Genomic DNA, 16,957 nt, shown 5'->3' with positions numbered 1-16,957 from the left:
GGCAGTGTGCAGCATGCAGCAGTATGAGTAATGCAGCAGTGTGCAGCGTGCAGCAGTGTGCAGCGTGCAGCAGTGTGCAGCGTGCAGTGTGCAGCAATGTGCAGTGTGCAGCAGTGAGGTGTGCAGCAGTGTGACACGTGCAGCAGTGTGTGGCGTGCAGCAGTGTGTGGCATGCAGCAGTGTGAGGCGTGCAGCAGTGTGGGGTGTGCAGCAGTGTGAGGCATGCAGCAGTGGGCGGCGTGCAGCAGTGGGAGGCGTGCAGCAGTGGGAGGCATGCAGCAGTTTGAGGCACGCAGCAGTTTGAAGCAGGCAGTTTGAGGCATGCAGCAGTTTGAGGCATGCAGCAGTGTGAGGCGTGCAGCAGTGTGAGGCGTGCAGCATGCAGCAGTGTGAGGCGTGCAGCAGTGTGAGTAATGCAGCAGGGTGCAGCATGCAGCAGTGTGAGTAATGCAGCAGTGTGTCGTGCAGCAGCGTGTGGCGTGCAGCAGTGTGAGGCATGCAGAAGTGTATGGCGTGCAGCAGTGTGTGGCGTGCAGCTGTGTGTGGCGTGCAGCAGTGTGTGGTGTGCAGCAGTGTGCAGAAAGCAGTGTGAGTAATTCAGCAGTGTGAGGTGTGCAGCAGTGTGAGGCGTGCAGCAGTGTGAGGCCTGTGGCAGTGTGCAGCATGCAGCAGTATGAGTAATGCAGCAGTGTGCAGCCTGCAGCAGTGTGTGGCGTGCAGCAGTGTAAGTAATGCAGCAGCGTGCAGCAGTGTGAGGCATGCAGCAGTGTGAGGCATGCAGCAGTGTGTGGCCTGCAGCAGCGTGTGGTGTGCAGCAGTGTGTGGCGTGCAGCAGTGTAAGTAATGCAGCAGTGTGCAGCAGTGTGAGGCGTACAGCAGTGTGAGGTGTGCAGCAGTGTGTGGCGTGCAGATGTGTGTTGTGTGCAGCAGTGTATGGCGTGCAGCAGTGTGCAGAAAGCAGTGTGAGTAATGCAGCAGTGTGCAGCAGTGTGAGGCGTGCAGCAGTGTGAGGCGTGCAGCAGTGTGAGGTGTGCAGCAGTGTGAGGCGTGCGGCAGTGTGCAGCATGCAGCAGTATGAGTAATGCAGCAGAGTGCAGCAGTGTGCAGCAGTGTGCAGTGTGCAGCAGTGTGCAGTGTGCAGCAATGTGCAGTGTGCAGCAGTGAGGTGTGCAGCAGTGTGACACGTGCAGCAGTGTGTGGCGTGCAGCAGTGTGTGGCATGCAGCAGTGTGAGGCGTGCAGCAGTGTGGGGTGTGCAGCAGTGTGAGGCATGCAGCAGTGGGAGGCGTGCAGCAGTGGGATGCGTGCAGCAGTGTGAGGCACGCAGCAGTTTGAGGCACGCAGCAGTTTGAGGCATGCAGCAGTTTGAGGCATGCAGCAGTGTGAGGCGTGCAGCAGTGTGAGGCGTGCAGCAGTGTGAGGCGTGCAGCATGCAGCAGTGTGAGGCGTGCAGCAGTGTGAGTAATGCAGCAGGTTGCAGCATGCAGCAGTGTGAGTAATGCAGCAGTGTGGCGTGCAGCAGCGTGTGGCGTGCAGCAGTGTGAGGAATGCAGAAGTGTATGGCGTGCAGCAGTGTGTGGCGTGCAGCTGTGTGTGGCGTGCAGCAGTGTGTGGTGTGCAGCAGTGTGCAGAAAGCAGTGTGAGTAATTCAGCAGTGTGAGGCCTGCAGCAGTGTGAGGCGTGCAGCAGTGTGAGGCCTGTGGCAGTGTGCAGCATGCAGCAGTATGAGTAATGCAGCAGTGTGCAGCATGCAGCAGTGTGAGGCGTGCAGCAGTGTGAGGCGTGCAACAGTGTGAGTCATGCTGTAGTGTGCAGCATGCAGCAGTGTGCAGCAGTGTGAGGCGTGCAGCAGTGTGAGGGGGGAAGCATGCAGCAGTGTGAGGCGTGCAGCAGTGTGAGTAATGCAGCAGGGTGCAGCATGCAGCAGTGTGAGTAATGCAGCAGTGTGTCGTGCAGCAGCGTGTGGCGTGCAGCAGTGTGAGGCATGCAGAAGTGTATGGCGTGCAGCAGTGTGTGGCGTGCAGCTGTGTGTGGCGTGCAGCAGTGTGTGGTGTGCAGCAGTGTGCAGAAAGCAGTGTGAGTAATTCAGCAGTGTGAGGCGTGCAGCAGTGTGAGGCCTGTGGCAGTGTGCAGCATGCAGCAGTATGAGTAATGCAGCAGTGTGCAGCATGCAGCAGTGTGAGGCGTGCAGCATTGTGAGGCGTGCAACAGTGTGAGTCATGCTGTAGTGTGCAGCATGCAGCAGTGTGAGTAATGCAGCAGTGTGCAGCAGTGTGAGGCGTGCAGCAGTGTGAGGGGGGAAGCAGTGTGAGGCGTGCGGCAGAGTTCCCCATGCAGTAGTATGAGTAATGCAGCAGTGTGCAGTGTGCAGCAGTGTGAGTCGTGCAGCAGTGTGAGGCGTGCAGCAGTGTGAGGTGTGAGGTGTGCAGCAGTGTGTGGTGTGCAGCTGTGTGTTGTGTGCAGCAGTGTATGGCGTGCAGCAGTGTGCAGAAAGCAGAGTGAGTAATGCAGCAGTGTGCAGCAGTGTGAGGCGTGCAGCGGTGTGAGGCGTGCAGCAGTGTAAGGCGTGCAGCAGTGTGAGGCGTGCGGCAGTGTGCAGCATGCAGCAGTATGAGTAATGCAGCAGTGTGCAGCAGTGTGCAGTGTGCAGCAGTGTGCAGCGTGCAGCAATGTGCAGCGTGCAGCAATGTGCAGTGTGCAGCAGTGTGACGTGTGCAGCAGTGTGTGGCGTGCAGCAGTGTGTGGCGTGCAGCAGTGTGAGGCATGCAGCAGTGTGGGGTGTGCAGCAGTGTGAGGCATGCAGCAGTGGGAGGCGTGCAGCAGTGGGAGGCGTGCAGCAGTGTGAGGCATGCAGCAGTTTGAGGCATGCAACAGTGTGAGGCGTGCAGCAGTGTGAGGCGTGCAGCAGTGTGAGGCGTGCAGCGTGCAGCAGTGTGAGGCGTGCAGCAGTGTGAGTAATGCAGCAGGGTGCAGCATGCAGCAGTGTGAGTAATGCAGCGGTGTGCAGTGTGTCGTGCAGCAGTGTGTGGCGTGCAGCAGTGTGAGGCGTGCAGCAGTGTGTGGCGTGCAGCAGTGTGTGGTGTGCAGCTGTGTGTGGCGTGCAGCAGTGTGTGGTGTGCAGCAGTGTGCAGAAAGCAGTGTGAGTAATTCAGCAGTGTGCAGCAGTGTGAGGCGTGCAGCAGTGTGAGGCGTGCAGCAGTGTGAGGCCTGTGGCAGTGTGCAGCATGCAGCAGTATGAGTAATGCAGCAGTGTGCAGCCTGCAGCAGTGTGCAGCGTGCAGCAGTGTGCAGCATGTAGGCGTGCAGCAGTGTGACGTGCAGCAGTGTGAGGCGTGCAGCAGTGTGAGGCGTGCAGCAGTGTGAGGCGTGCAGCAGTGTGAGGCATGTAGCAGTGTGAGGCATGCAGCAGTGTGAGTCATGCTGTAGTGTGCAGCATGCAGCAGTGTGAGTAATGCAGCAGTGTGCAGCAGTGTGAGTCGTGCAGCAGTGTGAGGCGGGCAGCAGTGTGAGGCGTGCGGCAGAGTTCTCCATGCAGTAGTATGAGTAATGCAGCAGTGTGCAGCGTGCAGCAGTGTGAGTCGTGCAGCAGTGTGCAGCATACAGTAGTGTGTGGCGTGCAGCAGTGTGTGGCGTGCAGCAGTGTGTGGCGTGCAGCAGTGTGAGGCGTGCAGCAGTGTGAGGCGTGAGGCGTGCAGCAGTGTGTGGCGTGCAGCAGTGTGTGGCATGCAGCAGTGTGAGGCATGCAGCAGTGTGTGCTGTGCAGCAGTGTGTGCTGTGCAGCAGTATTAGTAATGCAGCAGTGTGCAGCAGTGTGAGGCGTGCAGCAGTGTGAGGCATGCAGCAGTGTGAGGCATGCAGCGGTGTGTGGCGTGCAGCAGTGTGTGCTGTGCAGCAGTATGAGTAATGCAGCAGTGTGCAGCAGTGTGAGGTGTGCAGAAGTGTGAGGTGTGCAGCGGTGTGAGGCGTGCAGCAGCGTGAGGAGAGACAGCAGTGTGTGGCGTGCAGCAGTGTGTGGCGTGCAGCAGTGTGTGGCGTGCAGCAGTGTGAGGTGTGCAGCAGTGTGAGGCGTGCAGCGGTGTGTGGTGTGCAGCAGTATGAGTAATGCAGCAGTGGGCAGCAGTGTGAGGCGTGCAGCAGTGTGAGGCGTTCAGGGGTGTGTGGCGTGCAGCAGTGTGTGGCATGCAGCAGTGTGTGGCGTGCACCAGTGTGTAGCATGCAGCAGTGTGCAGAAAGCAGTGTGAGTAATGCTGCAGTGTGCAGCAGTGTGAGGCATGCAGCAGTGTGAGGTGTACAGCTGTGGGAGGCGTGCGGCAGTGTGCAGCATGCAGCAGTATGACCTGCAGACGCGTGCCGACCATGGTCGAGCTACTTTCTTAGTATTGCTCGACATGTCGGCCGCGTTCGACACGGTCAACCACACGATCCTGATTGGGAGATTGGAGGAAATAGGGGTGTCGGGATCGGCTCTTGATTGGCTGGTGTCTTATCTTATAAACAAAACAAGAGTATTCCAAGGAAGGATTGGAGACCATCAATATGGAGCAAGGAACGACTTCACTTAAGGCGTTTTTTTGGAAGAAAGCCCTCACTCACCACCTAGTGATGACATGCTTCATCATCGGGCCCCACAGAGGGAATCTAGCATCCCCTCTGTGTGCTGCAACGCCAGAACTACTGCGGAGCGGGTAGTGGGTAAGGACAGTGATGTGCAAAGAATATTAAGTGAGTGATGTGAGGTTTAAAATCAGTCTGTAGTGTATCACAACAATTTTATTAGGATCACTAAGGACTTATCAATAAAATGATGTGTCGGAAATGCGTCCACAATTATTCAAGTGGTAGTTTCCTTAAGTCAGTCGACATGTTTCAGCCACGAAACGGTGTGAATTTACCTGGCATTCTTCAGGACTTGGTGTGAATAAACCCTGGCGGCATGGACTCGCTAAGGTCCACCCTAACCTAGGGACGTGAAAGTGAAATAATGAAAAAGTGCAAAAAATTAGAAAGAAAAACTGTCTTTCTAATAACTCCTGGTTTAGGAGGCTTCCGATTTTACGGTTTCTGCACCTATTAGGGAAAGAAAGGACAGAGACAAACATAAAAACAAAACAAACAATCAGTTGTCTTATTGGTTGCCTATTTACAGTCCAAGGTGCTCCAGTTGGTGGTATCAGAGACAACGTGTGGTCGAATAACAGTATAGTTAACACCACCTTGGTCCCCAAAGTATAGAATATTATGGGTAGGTAGTGCGTAGTGCTATACGTGCTATGTACAACGCGTGATATTTACAAGGGTTGTGGGTTAAAAATGCTATCAACCTAAAATTGGGCGCGATCAAAAATCGTGCCGGAAGGTTAAAATCAGGGTAATTTCTCACTTTGATAGTGTGATAAATGCACACCATGGGTCACAGGAGGGGGGTGGAGGCGTAATCGGCACACCCTGTGGTCATCAGAAATAAACAAAGAAAATAAGGTAAGGCAGATGCAACACTCAGATCGGTACTTAGCTTAGTAGGAGGTAGAAGGTTTGTGGCTCGTCTGTACTCACGCCCTCAACGCTCGGCACCCTCAGTATACCTAAGACGACCCTCTGCTGGACCCCGAAGATGTCTGCTCGGGGTAGCGAGGACGCTTAAGTAAACAACTCCGTTTCACCGCTTCCTGGTGGGCGCGGTCAGCCTGCGTGAGAGCGTGCACAGCGGGCCAATCAACGTGCTGTAGGCGCCGGGAGTAACCAGCCAATGGTTGCTGGAGCGTCGTTGTTAATGGCAACCGATGCTATGCGCCTACCCGAATCACTGCTGATCGGTTCCGCTTTTATTAAGTACACGGCAATGGTGATATTTGAAAGAATGCAACGTCGCGGTATCAAATTTAGAACACACGGGACATTAGCGTTGGAAATAAATGGGTTTAGTTTTCTTTAGAAAAAACGAACGAACGAATGCGGGTGCATTTTAAGATTGGATGAGTATAGCTTGATTGTGTGAGCCTAATGTCACAGGTACAGATAGCTTCAGGATCAGTTAAGAACAGAATTCCGCTTACTAAGTACCCGGCAGTGGTGATTTAGAGAAAATGCACCGTTGTGGTGTCAATTTTAGAGCACACGGGACATTGACAGGAAATGACTGGGTTTTGTTTTCTTAAAAAGCACAAGAGAATGCGAGGGCATAATACTATGAGATGAGCATCATGTCACAGGTACAGAAAACCTAAGGATCAGTTCAGGACAGAATTCCAAGGGATGTCATCGTTCATCCCTTGGAGGTGGGTCCCAAGTCTATAGACCCACCTTTGCTCTTTTTCAAACAGACGGCGATTAACGTTGGTACCAATACCAATGTGTTCTATTATCGTCCACTTCAGATCGTTGGTGGTGTGGTTGCGTTCCAGAAAATGTCTGCTCATTTTTGTGGTGGATTTTTTGCATCTAATGTTTGAGCGATGCTCGCAAATTCTCTGTTTCACTTTCCTCCCAGTCATACCCACGTAACGCAAGTTACAAGGACAGGTGACGAGATAGACCACATTCTCAGTGTTGCAGTTTGTGTGAGCTCGTTGGGTCCAGGTTTTGCCTGGTTCCAATTCCAAGGTTTTAGTATGTGTGGTCAGATGGCAAACGCTACAATTGGAGCAAGGATAGTGGCCCACCACTTGGGGGAGACCCCAGGCATCAGTTATTGACCTTGGTGTGTCAGTGATCGTTGGTAAAGGTCTAGTGTGGACCAAAGCGTCCTTAACGCTTCTACCTTTCTTGAAGGAGAACAATGGTTTTTCCCAGGTTTTTTTAGTACTCGTTAGGATTCGCCAGTTCCTATTGATGGATTTTTTCATTAGGTTGGATAAGGTGCTGTACGTTGTTACACATGTCAAGGGGATGTCTTTATCTACAGATGTCTTATCCTCCAAGAGTGCCTCCCTTGGCTGATTGCGAGCTCTCTTGTAGCCTTTGTTGAGGATTGCTGTTGGGTATCCTCTGGCCTTCAATTTGGTTGAGAGTTCGGTAGATTGTTCCTTAAAGTCATGTAGCTCGGAACAATTGCGTCTTAGACGTAGGAATTGCCCGTAAGGTAGGTTTTCTTTTAGCGGGCGTGGGTGAAAGCTGGTGTATTCCAAGAGGTTATTTTTTGCAGTCGGTTTATGGTAGGTTTTGGTTTTCAGTTTGGTTCCTGCGACCTGAATGGTGACATCCAAGAATGTTGCCTCTGTCTTGCTGACTGTATGAGTAAATCTCAAATTGGGGTCAAGGTTGTTGATCCAGAGTAGGAAGGTCTGGAGGTTTTCTTCGTCGCCTGTCCATAGAATCAAGACATCGTCGATGTAGCGACGCCATGTTTGTATTGACTTGGAGAAGGGGCTGGTCGGGGGTAGGATGTATTTAGCCTCAAAGTCTGCCACATAAAGTCCTGCCACACTCGGGGCAAAGGTACTACCCATCGACGTTCCGGTGCATTGAAGGTACATATTACCATGGTATGAGAAGAAATTTTCTTTGAGTGCCAGAGTCGCACACTGTAGAATGAAATTTTTCGAGGCTCGGTGGGTCCAGTTTGTAGAGTCTAGAGCTGCTCCCAGGACCTTGATTGTGTCGTCCTGGGGAATACTGGTGTACAGGCTCTCGATGTCGAGTGTTACAAGGGTAACAGTATTTTCGATAAAGCTTAGACTCTCCAGTAGTTGGAGGAGACTCTTGGTGTCTTTGAGATAGGTCGGCGTACTCTGTACCAACGGTTTAAGATAGAAATCGCAAAAGCGAGACAGCGGTTCGAGTAAGGAGCCAATTCCGGAGACGATTGGGCGTCCGGGCGGTGGCATCCGATTTTTATGAGTTTTAGGGAGGGTATAGAAATAAGGGACAGTGCTCTCAGTGGTATTGAGGAAGTCTGCCTCATTCTTTGAGATGAGTCCATCATCCTCCGCTTCCCTTACTAGCGTTGTTATCCGTGACCTTAGATCTCCGCTGGGATCGGCCAGCAAGGGTTTGTAGTTTTTCCGGTCGTTGAGCAATAGTTTGCAGGCTTTGTCATAGTCCGTGGTATTCTGTATGACTAGACCACCGCCTTTATCTGCCGGTTTTATGGTGATACTACGATCATCTTTTAAGGCTTGCAGTGCGTGGTATTCTGCAGTGGTGAAATTGTTGAATGATTTGGGGTCTTGGCAGTTTTCAAGGTCATAATAGACAGCCTGTTCAAATGCAGTGATGGCCGCTGGGACAGTGTGCGGTGGGGGATTGAAGGTAGAGCTCAATCTGAGACCAGTGTCACCATTACGTTGGGCCTCATTGGGATCCTCTTTACCTTCGAAGAAGGCCTTGAGTTTCAGTTTTCTGAAAAACGCGCCCAGCTCACAATGGAGTCTGAACTTGTCTGGTCGGCAGGTGGGAATGAAGCCCAGTCCTTTTTCTAAGACCTTGGTTTCTGTTGGAGATAGTCTTTTGTCGGAGAGATTTGTTATCAGGCTTAGGTCCCGCTCGTTCCCGGTTGCTGTTCCTTGTTGCGGGTGTGATTGCTCACCATGTCCGTGTTCTCCCACGACACTTGGTTGGGCCCTCTCCTTTTTCCTCTTCCTCTCCGGCCCATCCCTAAAAAAGGCTGGCGGTATTGAGGGTTGAAATTGGTTGGCGGCATGAAGGCCGGGTTCCATCCCATCATGGGGTAGGGTGGTTGATGGAAAGGGAATTGTTGTCCCATATCCATCATTTGTTGGGGCATAGGCCATCCATGGGGTTGGTTGTGGAAACCAGAGTGTCCTCTGTTGTTCCGATTCCCCCTGTTGCCTCTCCTTTTACCTTGTTTGTAGGAGCCGGTGCTAGAACCACTGCTAATGGAAGAGTCCGCATCGGATTGCGCATTGTTAGATGCTTTTCTTTGGGGTGGTGTGAAGGCAGCAGCTGAATATGGGTAAATTTTTTCAAATTCAAATTTGTCCAGGTCTTTTTGGAATTTAGTGACCTTGGCTTGTAATAAATTATCTTTATATTCATTTAGGTCTTTGTTGATTTCCTCCAGCTTCTTTTTGAAGCCCGTTATTGTGGTTTTGAACCGGGTCTCTGTCTCTTGAATTTCAATCAAAAGGGCCTCTGATAACCTCAGTGCAGTCTTGATTATGAGGACGAGCCAGTCGCGGGTGCAATGCCACGCGATCATGGCCCATTCTTTCCTAAAGGTGGCATCGTTCAGGAAAATCCTAGGGGCATTGGTGACTAACAGCCCCTTCGGTGCTGCATTCTTCGTTAGATACTGTTTTAGTATGGTACCGTGGAGGATGGTGCGTATCCTCTCGCGTTTTACCTCTGTTAGTTTTTCCCATTCTGAGGTATGTGCAATTGCCTGTGAGATGGCAGGGTCAGCAAATAGATTGGTGTCAGAGATGATGTCAGCTATCTCTGATTCCGAATACGTTAAACCCAGGTTTGACATGGTGACAGATAGTGGTTATGAGAAATCTTGACAACAGACACCAAATGGTAGCCCTGCCTCCTTTTAAATCCAACACTAGAAGGGTCGGGCAAGGTGTGCCCCAGGGATCGGCCATCAGTCTGATCCTGTTCAATCTCTACCTCCGTTCCCTGATTCAGTTGATAAAATCATTCGGCATAGCAGTCACCAACTACGCTGATGACACCCAACTTGTCTTCTCGTTTGAGGGCAAGGAGGCCGTGTCACAGGAGACTTTTTCTCAGTGCATGTCCACCACGGCGGAATGGTTGAGCCTTAACTCCTAACAATTCAACGGTTCCAAAACTGAGGTACTACACTGCTCGTTGGATCGCACCCCTAGGCCTCTTCCATTGAACTTTTGGCCTCCGTCCGTTCAGGGTACCAGCCTTTGACTCCAGCCTGCAGTTAGATGTGTCGATAAACAAAACAGTGGCCACTTGCATGACACTGCTGCGGATGTTGCGGAAGATATTACCTATGCTTCCTGCACATTCCAGGTCAGAGGTAATGCGGAGTATCATCCTAAGTAGGCGTGACTACTGTAACTCACTACTTCTGGGGGCACATATGACCCTAGTGGGAAAACTGCAACGTGTTCAAAACTTCGCCGCCAAAGCGGCCCTTTTGCGCCGTCGCTCTGTCTCATCCACAAAAGCACTCAGGGATCTCCACTGGCTGCCAATCCCTCAGAGGATTTATTTTAAAGCCCTTTGCCTGGTACATAAGGCCCTTCACGGTCAGGACCCTTCCTCTTTGCAGGACTTGTTTTCCTGGTATGTACCTTCTAGATCTCTCCGCTCGGCCTCAGCCCGTCTGGTGGTAGTCCCCAAGATTTTGAGGACCCGGATGGGAGGCCGTTCTTTCAGGTTTACCGCGGCGAGACTGTGGAATTCCCTACCAATATGCTTGCGCAGCATGGATGATTTTATTCCCTTTAAGAAGGCCTTGAAAACGTATCTGTTTCCAAAAACGTTGTAAATTCTCTCTGTAAGCTGTGCAACTGCTCAAACACGGTGTTGTAACATCCAAGTCGAAGTTCCAGGATACCCGACGCGTGACAGTTATTGCGCTATACAAATGCACCAATACATACATACATACATACATACATGCAGCAGTGTGCAGCAGTGTGCAGCGTGCAGCAGTGTGCAGCAGTGTGTGGCATGCAGCAGTGTGTGGAGGGCAGCAGTGTGAGGCGTGCATCAGTGTGAGGCGTGCATCAGTGTGAGGCATGCAGAAGTGTGAGGCATGCAGCAGTGTGTCGTGCAGCAGTGGGAGGCGTGCAGCAGTGGGAGGCGTGCAGCAGTGGGAGGCATGCAGCAGTGTGCGGCGTGCAGCAGTGTGAGTAATGCAGCATTGTGCAGTGTGCAGCAGTGTGCAGCGTGCAACAGTTTGTGGCATGCAGCAGTGTGAGGCATGCAGCAGTGTGAGGCGTAGTGTGTGGCATGCAGCAGTGTGTGGCGTGCAGCAGCGTGTGGTGTGCAGCAGTGTGTGGCATGCAGCAGTGTGAGTAATGCAGCAGTGTGCAGCAGTGTGAGGCGTGCAGCAGTGTGAGGCGTGCAGCAGTGTGAGGCGTGCAGCAGTGTGTGGCGTGCAGCTTTGTGTGGCGTGCAGCAGTGTGTGGCGTGCAGCAGTGTGCAGAAAGCAGTGTGAGTAATGCAGCAGTGTGCAGCAGTGTGAGGCGTGCAGCAGTGTGAGGCGTGCAGCAGTGTGAGTCGTGTGGCAGTGTGCAGCATGCAGCAGTATGAGTAATGCAGCAGTGTGCAGCAGTGTGAGGCGTGCAGCAGTGTGTGGCATGCAGCAGTGTGTGGCATGCAGCAGTGTGTGGCATGCAGCAGTGTGAGGCATGCAGCAGTGTGAGGCATGCAGCAGTGTGAGGTGTGCAGCAGTGTGAGGCATGCAGCAGTGTGTGGCGTGCAGCAGTGTGTGGCGTGCAGCAGTGTGTGGCGTGCAGCTGTGTGAGGCGTGCAGCAGTGTGAGGCGTGCAGCAGTGTGAGGCGTGCAGCAGTGTGAGGCGTGCAGCAGTGTGAGGCGTGCAGCAGCGTGAGGCATGCAGCAGTGTGAGGCGTGCAGCAGTGTAAGGTGTGCAGCAGTGTGAGGTGTGCAGCGTGCGAGGTGTGCAGCGTGCAGCAGTGTGAGGCGTGCAGCAGTGTGAGTAATGCAGCAGGGTGCAGCGTGCAGCAGTGTGAGTAATGCAGCAGTGTGCAGCAGTGTGTGGCGTGCAGCAGTGTGTGGCGTGCAGCAGTGTGTGGCGTGCAGCAGTGTGAGGAGTGCAGCTGTGTGTGGCGTGCAGCAGTGTGAGATGTGCAGCAGTGTGAGGCGTGCAGCAGTGTATGGTGTGCAGCAGTGTGAGTAATGAAACAGTGTGCAGCAGCGTGAGGCGTGCAGCAGTGTGAGGCGTGCAGCAGTGTGAAGCGTGCAGCAGTGTGAGGCGTGCAGCAGTGTGAGGCGTGCAGCAGTGTGAGGCGTGCAGCAGTGTGTGGCGTGCAGCTGTGTGTGGCGTGCAGCAGTGTTCAGAAAGCAGTGTGAGTAATGCAGCAGTGTGCAGCAGTGTGAGGCATGCAGCAGTGTGAGGCGTGCAGGAGTGTGAGGCGTGTGGCAGTGTGCAGCATGCAGCAGTATGAGTAATGCAGCAGTGTGCAGCGTGCAGCGTGCAGCTGTGTGATGTGCAGCAGTGTGTGACGTGCAGCAGTGTGTGAAGTGCAGCAGTGTGAGGCGTGCAGCAGTGTGAGGCTTGCAGCAGTGTGAGGCATGCATCAGTGTGAGGCGTGCAGCAGTGCGAGGCATGCAGCAGTGTGAGTCATGCGGTAGTGTGCAGCATGCAGCAGTGTGAGTAATGCAGCAGTGTGCAGCAATGTGAGGCATGCGGCAGAGTGCCCGATGCAGTAGTATGAGCAATGCAGCAGTGTGCAGCGTGCACCCAAAAACCCATACCCACCCTAAACCCCTTCCACACCCAAAAACCCCTAAACCCTAAAAATCCCATTCCACCCAATAACCCATACCTACCCTAAAAGTTCCCTCGCCACCCAAAACCACCCTAGTTATAGTTCGGAACAAAGTTTCCATAGGAAAAGCGTTTTTTTGCCAATAACTTTGGCACTGCTTGACGAAGCTTCACACAATTTAAAAAAAAACTTCCCGTTATTGGTTTAGCTGCTGTGTTGAGAGTTTTGTGGTGATCTGTCAAGCTTGAGCCGAGAAAAAAAGAGGGGTCCTAAAATGAGTTTTCCCCACGTTATTTCTATGAGAATTTTTCATTTTTTGAACACAACTACAGCCAGAACTACTGAACAGAATTACACAAAATTTGCCAGAAAGCTAGATGTTGGTTCAGAAAGCATGCTTTTTATAATTTGTGGTAAATCCGTTCAGTAGTTTTAGAAATATTTAACTCTAAAATATAAATATCTTGGGACACGAAACCTTGTAGCGGACACACGGATCCTACTAAAATTTGATTGGTTGCCAACACTTCAACCAGGAAGTGTTGGCAGCCATCTTGGAACTCGGCTTGAAGCCAAGTCCCACAAAAAAGTTAAAAATAAAAAAAATGGAGCAGGCTAGGAATTAACCTGATCGTGCCCCCTCCTCCCCAGATATGGTGGAGTGTCCCACAGGCACCCCGCACGGGTTTTTAAAAAAAATCTTCAAATCCACAGCAATATAAGAAGGAAAAAAAGTACAGGCCCCCTGCACGTCTTTTTTAGTAAGCCCCGGGTGGGCCAAATCGCCAGACCATATTTTATAATAATGTGGGCGATTCCCATGCGGCACCCCCGCTCCCAGGGGACTGCCAGCTACCAGGTGCAAACAAGTAAACTGGTAGATCCGAATGGCCTCCCCTGGCCTTTATTCAAAATAAATGTGGGGGCTGTGCGGCCCTCTTCCCCCAAGCAACCCCAAGGACCACCAATAAATTTCAATAATGGGGAGGGCCGCATGACTCCCCCCCCTCCATTGGACTTTATTCAAAATAAATGCGGGGCCCTCCCACATTCCCGGGACAACCACCCCCTGGGCTTTTACTTTCAATAATGGGGGGGGCTGTGCAGACCCCTAGACCAAGGAACCGCCACCTCTCCGGGGCAATTAACATATAAATGTGGGAGAGCTACCTCCCTAGGACACAAATTAAATATTGGCGGGGTCCATTGCAGAACCCCGCCCCAGGACCATCACCTCCTCTGGGCTAATGAAACAAAGGAGTGGGGCATGCACCCCCCCCCAAGAGCCAAAGATGACCCTGGGGACCGCTACCCCCCAGGGCCGGCTCCTGCAGTGTCCCGGGTGCCCACCCCATGGACATTGCAGTTTGCTATAACTTGGCAAGAGCTTCACCGCTCACGCCATGCCATTGCAAACTCTGCTTCACTTCTTGTAAGCCAGAGTCGAAAAAATGCTCTTGCTTACTAGAAGTGGACCAAAATTGCTTTTGGACAGAGGGAGCTTCATGATTAGCAGCTCCCTCAGTTCAAAAGCAATACCGGCTCCCGCAGGATGTGGGGAACCGACAGGGACTTTGAGGGCCTTCAGGCTCCTGCCATGATTCTAAACAAAGTGTCTGGGTGCCCTGGGTGGGTGGGACCAGGGCACCAAGACTAGAGGCCTGTAGCTGGGGCATGGGGGATATGGTCCCGGAACCGATATTTGCCCGGGAGGAGGGCACCACTCTGCAAATGCGATTACTAGTTAAACAACCATTGAAATTCACTTAATAAAACAAAGGTTACAGGGACGTTATAGTTAGGAAATAGAATTTGAAGAACCTTAAAAATTCACTGGAAAACCAAAGGTTACAGGGCTGTTATGATTAGGCTGAGATTTCACTCGTGCAAAATCAGTGAAATTCAGTCAGTGCCATAAGCAGTGCATTGCGGGCATAAGTTATAGTTAGCTCAGGTAACTATAACTACTGAATTTCCATGGTTTTATACGAGTGAAATCTGAGCCTAATTATTATTATTATTTTATTATTATAGGGAATTATAAAGCGCATGGCTAATCATAGGCTTTCCAGCGCTATAACGTCTCTGTAACCTTGGTTTTATTCAGTGAATTTTCCAAGTTTTTTTTTATTCTATTTCATAACTATACCATACCTTTAACCTTTGGTTTTTTAAGTGAATATAAATATATATACGTAAAAAAACTTTAAACACTGTGGGCCCGATTCACAGAACTAACTTAAGACAAAATCCTAAACTTACTACCATTTTGGTATTCACAGAAGGCACTTACTCATTTTGGTACTCACAGAAGACACTTACTCATTTCGGTATTCACAGAAGTTAAGACTCCTAACTTTAGGACTCCTAAATGCCTTCTGTGAATACCGAAAGTCTGAAAGTTAGTATTTTTCTCAGTTTAGCAGTAGTAAAGTTAGGACTCCTAACTTTAGGACTCCTAAATGCCTTCTGTGAATACCTAAAGTCTTAAAATGAGGATTTTTCTCAATTTAGTAGTAGTAAAGTTAAGACTCCTAACTTTACTACTACTAAATTGAGCAAAATCCTCATTTTAAGACTTTCGGTATTCAAAGAAGGTATTTAGGAGTCATAAAGTTAGGAGTCCTAACTTTACTACTACTAAATTGAGAAAAATCCTAATTTTAAGACTTTCGGTATTCACAAAAGGTATTTAGGAGTCCTAAAGTTAGGAGTCCTAACTTTACTACTACTAAATTGGGAAAAATCCTAATTTTAAGACTTTCGGTATTCACAGAAGGTATTTAGGAGTCCTAAAGTTAGGACTCCTAACTTCTGTGAATACCGAAATGAGTAAGTGTCTTCTGTGAATACCAAAATGAGTAAGAGCCTTCTGTGAATACGAAAATGGTAGTAAGTTTAGGATTTTGTCTTAAGTTAGTTCTGTGAATCGGGCCCTTAATACTTACATATACTTACCTTTCAAACTTTTACAACAAATATGCTCTTACCATTCATGCCTTTACAACGAAATGCGTTGTAATGGCATGCATGATAAAGTCATATTTGTTTGCAAAATTTTGTGTGGTAAAGACTTGTGTGGTAGTGTTGTATGAGTGTTAAAGCGTGCGTGGTAAAGGCATGCAGGGTTACGGCTTTGTTGTAAAGCTGTTTCCCGCTGCGTGTAAGAAAACACCAAGGATGCATAGCTGCCACATTTTCAGATTGCTTATTTATGATATTTTCCATTGATTAATTGCACACACAGGTGACATTCTGCTGGCAAACGTGTGACACTTCGAGGCACACTTTCTCACAAGTGAAATCAAGCATTAAGGTCCATTTAAAGAGATAAATAACGGAAACTTCCTGTTAAAAAAGTCATATAACCTGCTGCAAACCCCAAGAAATGGTAAGCCCCTGACTATGCATTTCACTGTAGTGATTTCCAAAAAAGATGTCTTGAGATGTCTGCCATGATTGCTTTGTGATCACTTTTGGGAAGACCCTTATTCTGCAGTGACTATGGTATGCTAGACAAACCTCCCAGCAGTTAGTGAGAAAGAGGTAACCACTCAGTCATCAATAGGGTTAAACCTGAGCAATATTTCACCAGGATTTAACCAGCCAGTGGGTATTTTCATGCCAATGGAGGAAATAATGGGGAAAAACCTTGAGAACTCGTATGTTTTTGTTGTAAAGTATGAATTGTAGTCAAGAGGTTAGTCCAAGTAGAGGTTTATTTGTTAAGTTTCAAGATAGTAGTTACAAGTAAGTGATTAATTCAGAGCCCCACCAGGAGCAGCATCTTTGCCCACTCTCATCAACTGTCATTCTTCCAGTCCATCAGGCACACCAACATTCCACACAGTCATTACAGATAACCAGCAAGGAAAGGGTGCAAACAAGAAGATATAGCAAGACACATCACCTTCCCTTGGGAACATCATGAAGAGAATGCAAAAATTCAATAAGTAACATGCTCAAACAGTAAAAATAAATAATGTGTGGGGTTGGGAGAAAAGTAGAAATTATGGGGCCTATTAGGAGGGCGGAGGGACCTGCGTCCGTCCGCCACCCCGAAGGTGAAGGGACCGTCCGCAGGGGCAGCGGCGGTCACTCCGGTGCAATTAGGATGTGACCGCCACCCTGGCGGTCACATCCCGTATCTTTAACCTTGCGGCGGGTGCTGCTTGAAGCAGCACCCGCCGTAAGGTTACAAATGCATGTTTTACATTTACATGCACAAAGCGACAGGCACCGCGCGGTGCCTGCCGCTTTGTGCATGTAAATGCTGGGGGATACCATAGGTACCCCCCATGTGCACCCTCCAGCCCCCGACACCCTGGGGGCCCACAACAGGCCCCCAAACACCAAAGACCACATGCTTTTCCACGGCGGAAAAGCCACCGTGGAAAAGCATGTGTCAATGCACATCCTAATTTGGCTGACACCGCCACCAAATAGCCCTCCACACCCCACGGACCAGCGGCGGATGGGCCTGCCATCCGCCGCTGGTCCCACCGCAATCCCACCGCCATCCTAATCTGGCGGTTGGTGTTTTCTGTGGCCGCGGCGGT

The 16,957-nt window shown here is 50.6% G+C and overlaps 1 protein-coding gene across 2 annotated transcripts in view; it reads left to right on the top strand.

Moving 5' to 3' along the window:
- LOC144769395 (hemagglutinin/amebocyte aggregation factor-like) overlaps positions 1-16,957 on the top strand; it is a 212,309-nt gene that overhangs the window by 18,761 nt on the left and 176,591 nt on the right. The gene's annotated exons all lie outside the window — the stretch shown is intronic.

This window comes from Lissotriton helveticus, chromosome 1_1 (genome assembly GCF_964261635.1).
Source record: "Lissotriton helveticus chromosome 1_1, aLisHel1.1, whole genome shotgun sequence".
In the NCBI taxonomy this organism is placed as follows: Eukaryota; Metazoa; Chordata; class Amphibia; order Caudata; family Salamandridae; genus Lissotriton; species Lissotriton helveticus.
Note: the sequence above shows the minus strand (reverse complement) of the source record. Positions and strands in the feature narration are given on the sequence as shown.